Source organism: Solanum lycopersicum, chromosome 11 (genome assembly GCF_036512215.1).
Source record: "Solanum lycopersicum chromosome 11, SLM_r2.1".
Lineage (NCBI taxonomy): Eukaryota > Viridiplantae > Streptophyta > Magnoliopsida > Solanales > Solanaceae > Solanum > Solanum lycopersicum.
In genome coordinates, this window is record NC_090810.1 from 12,986,278 (window position 1) to 12,990,981 (window position 4,704).

General features: G+C 31.1%; 1 long non-coding RNA gene across 1 annotated transcript; it reads right to left on the minus strand.

Annotated features, from left to right (window-relative positions):
* Window positions 1–240: 240 nt before the first annotated feature.
* LOC101255952 (uncharacterized) lies at window positions 241–1,775 on the minus strand. Its single transcript, XR_011212505.1, has 2 exons — window positions 1,692–1,775; window positions 241–1,423 (listed from the first exon to the last, which is right to left on the minus strand). It is a non-coding gene; the product is annotated as an uncharacterized lncRNA (long non-coding RNA).
* Between the last annotated feature and the right edge of the window lie 2,929 nt (window positions 1,776–4,704).

Here is a 4,704-nt window from a genome sequence, read left to right on the forward strand (position 1 = left end):
CATCATGTAAAAGGTACGTCTTTATATTAGAGTTAGTACACTTTACATAGAGTAAAGGCTCTAATAAACTCCGCTCCTCTGGCTAATTTTTCGCATCGGAACCTAAGTTCTCTATTCCATTGATTATACTTCACGATCAAGACAATTCGCTGAATCCTGTGAAACCACTACTCCATGTTTCATCTATTTGCTTTTGTACATCTCTTCCGAATGACACTATGATAAAGAACTAATATGAACAAGTGCAAGTGAATATATAGAGGGAGTATTCTAATTACATATAACTAATATGTATCATCGCAAAAGTTAATATTACGAGCCACATTAGATCTAACAAAAATAACACTTCCTAATTTGTTTTCTTCGATCCAACAGTTTCAAAAGTAAATTAATTGTATTGATGATCAATAATAAAATGTACAGGAATCATAAGTAGAGTCATTGTCCATGGGTTGCATTGTCAAAGCTGAACCAATCTCATTATTATTCCCGATAGGCTGCATTGTTGAACTTGAACCAATATCCCCGGTAGAAGAGTCGTCGTTGTTTGTAAAAGGGTACTGACCCATAGGAGGCTGCATTGTCGAACTTGAACCAATGACATGGGTAGAGCCATTGTACATGAAAGGGTACTGAAACATAGGCTGCTGCATTGTTCAACTTGAAGCAATTTCGTTATTCCCCATAGGCTGCATCATTGTCGTACTTGAATCAATAATCCCATAATTATTCCCTATAGGATGCATTGCCAAACTTGAACCAATTTCATCATTTGCCAACCAGTTTTCTGACTCCATCATTGAATTCACACCAATATTTGATTGAAAAAAGTTGTTGAAAGAATTCACATGATCAGAAATAGGCCATGGAGATGTTTGGTTCATCAAGTTGTTGTAGTCCCATATTTGTTGTCGGTGAGAAAGTGAGCAACTTCCATTCATGCTCTTCAACAATTCTATTCTTCCTTTTGCATTCTCCATCCTTTTTGAGATAACACCAACAAGATTTTGTATTTCTTTTTGAGATAAATAGTCAAATCTTGAATCCCAAGTCGGATACTTTTCTACATTGATTGCATCAGCCTTTTTCTTTTCATCATTCTCGAAATAGTCAAATCTTGAATCCAGATCCTTTTCTACTTTGACCTCATCTTTGAAATAGTTGGACAATGTCTTACCCCTTTTGGTTCGTCCTTCAAATGGTTGATCTTTGTAGACATTTATTAGCTCTTTCACTTCATTTGGCCACATTTCACAATTACTATTTCCTTCATCATATATGATCATGCAGGCTTTGATGTCGCAAAGTATTGAGAGTTCTGAAATTTTCTTGACTAAGCTAGCCTTCCGTTTTACAGAAGTGTTCATCCTCTTCTTGTGATCTTGAATAAGTTCCACTTTGATTTTTGATCTTCCCATTTTGCCTGCACTTCAACAAAATACATTTACTATTACTATTACTATTACTAGTAGTAGAATAAAGAAAGCATTAGGCACACTATATATAATTGAAAAGAAAATTATGCTTTCATTCTTCTCCTTACAGTCATTCAACCAAGGTTCCTTACGGCTAGAAAAACAATATCTTGAATTTCTTGTTACCAGAAAAAACAAGACTTGAACAAGAATATATAAACATTATGAAATAAATTCGTCTTTACCGACAAAAAAAGAAGAAATTAATGTATTTACCAGATAGGTGATGAATAGAATTAAGCTTCAAAATCACGAGGAGTTAATACTTTTTTGAGCTGCATTATGTTTTCTCGGACTACTTATAATGCATAATAGGAAATACTCAATTTATAGGAAACTATACTAATAGGAATTACTCAATTTATAAAACCTATACTAATAGGAATTACTCAATTATTGGAAACTATACTACTATCAATTTATAGGAAACTATAATGATAGGAATTACTCAATTTATAAAACATATACTAATAGAAATTACTCAATTTATAGGAATTATTGGTACGCGTCCATTCTTCTTATATAGGAATTACTCGTTTTATAAAAATTTATTTCATTTTGTGTATGTGGTACTTGGGCCCCTTGATTTGAAAAACAAATTTTAAGTGACGTACTACTACTTCTAAAATAAACATAGAAATTTAAGAATGTGTGTAAAATTATCTAAAGTTCCTCAACCCTTATACTACGTGACTAAATCATAATTAATAAATAAGGTATTAGAACAACATAAGTTGTTGAATTAATAATTCACATATTTTTATGTTTATAAGTAAATACTTACCTATGGACAATTTCAGGAGACTCAATCTTGCTTTCATCGTTGTAGTATTGCTTTTATAGTTTCTTGTCCTTCAATTTTTGTTATTATATGTTGATTCCTAGTACATTTATTCTTACGTTACGTTCATGTTTTCAGCATTGCTAATATTTGTTCAAATTAGTTTGATGGTTACTTGTTTCGTATAGAGTTTGTAGATCAAGCTTATTAGGCTCACCTATTAAGCTTGATGTACAAACTCTACCACTAAGTAATTTCACCCTTGTGAGAAAATAAAGCGATGTCTGCTCATTTCACATTTATTGTTAATGTTATTCTAAAATTGATTCAGTCTTGGATCATCCTCCATGTATTACTACCTTTTTAGTGATGCTACTGTTATTCTTAGTTTACACTCACTTCTGCTTTTATGTGAAAAGTGGTGATTCTCTTTTTATATGGTACATGCACTAACAGTACACTAACTAGGTCTTCTTTGGAAGTTAAATTTAAAGTTTATGGTATAGAAAAAAACTATATGTATTATATTTAAGAAAGTTTGAGTAAAAGCATTTCGGATGAGTCTGTAATATCACCTAATGATGCAGTTGGCGAAGTGTTAGGAAAAGAGCACTCAGGCGAGGTAAGGTGTTTGGGGTTTGGAATTGTCCCCACTTGAGTTTTTATACAAACAAGACCTAGATTCAGTGGTATGAATACTTCAAGTGTTTCATGTCGTTCATCCAATTGGCGAATTACAACAAATTATTGAATCAAAGTCAAACAGATTACAAATAAAATGGTGAATAATCACAATCAAATGATGGTTGCCTTTAAGTCATATATGATAATGAAAGAAGGAAAACTATCAGAAAAATTTGTGGGGTTATTTGTTGCTCCTCCTACAATGGTACATATAACTTTTACATTCTCTCTTCCTGAAACCTTGTTTGTATATTAGTCGTACTAGTTTAGTTGAAGTCATTTCCTTTGCATCCACAATCTGTCAATGTCTGTTTCATTAGAACTAAGTGAACAATTCTTAAAATTCAATATTCCTCAATATATATCAGCTAGTTAAGTTAGTTGGTGGCTATCTCGACTGCAATAGATTGACAGTTGCATGTATGTGGAAAAGAAGATGACTGCAATAGATTGATAGTCAACTAAATATAATTTTTGATTATGATGTAATTTATTGTGAATCTAATTTAACTGGCTGGTAGTACTTAGAATTCATCAAGTATGCTATATTCATCCATATTTTGATTTGAATGAAGTTATTTATTGTGTATTTTTCTTTGCAGCCAGGTGATGCTAGTGATGGTAATGAAACCCACTGAAGTTTCATGAACTGTTGCAGATCCTTTATTAAGTTTGGATGATAGTGATTTAAAGTTCAAGCAAGATTAAGCAAGTTTTTATAGTGATCTATTATGCAAGTTTTTATAGTGAATTGAAGTTCAAGTAAAGATTGAAGTTTTTTGTAATCATAATGATTGAAGTAACTGACATGTTTCAATTTAGATTGTAAAACTAATACTACGCTTTATGATATATTTTTGTGTTGAAATATTGTGTTACTTCTTATACTAATATGTCCCTTTATGTTTGATTATGATGTACATGTTAATTAATTAATTATTTATAATTAACATTGAATATTTCTAGCAGAATTCTATAAAAAGATATATTTCATAAATTGCAGGATTTAAGACTCTTACTTTTTAATGTAAAGTTCATGAATTGTGGGGGATTTTGATTCCTAGAATTTACAAATTGTTGGGTTTTGAATCCTAGAATTTGAAGTGCAGTTTTATTGATATCAATTTGTGGGATTCAAAACCCCACTAGTAAACCCCTGCTAATGGCACCGGAAATTAGAGAAAAACCTTCTTCACTTAATTAATTGTGACACAGCTAATTGTAGGGATTTTTCCAACTGTCGTAATACTTCGTTGCGGGGTTTATTGATCCCCGCAATATGAAATTTCAATCTCTGCATTTTAAGTTGTTTTTTTATAGTGTACAAATCTCAGAAAATCGTATATTATATCATGTAAAAATTATTAATACAAATACAACTTACGATAAACACTTAAAACATGTATTAACAACAAAAACAAATTGAACTCATCATCTTTGTTGAACCATCAAACTTTTGTTCCTCATATTTTCTGCTTCAAATTTCTTGCAACTTAATTTAATCATTTCAGTACTTGAATCCAAACTCTTCAATGGATCTAATTTCTTCTTTTTGTCTAGATTACTAACAGAGCTTGCAATATCTTAGAATGTTTAAGTTATATCCAACAAAAACGGTGAGGGTCATCAACAAATTTGACACACAATAGTATACATCTAGTAATCCAAAATCCTTCATCCATTTTTTTTCTGAAAACTCTGAAATTTTGAAGATTGGAGAAAATTTTTTGAGGAAAAAGAAAAAGACAAGCATAAATCATATAT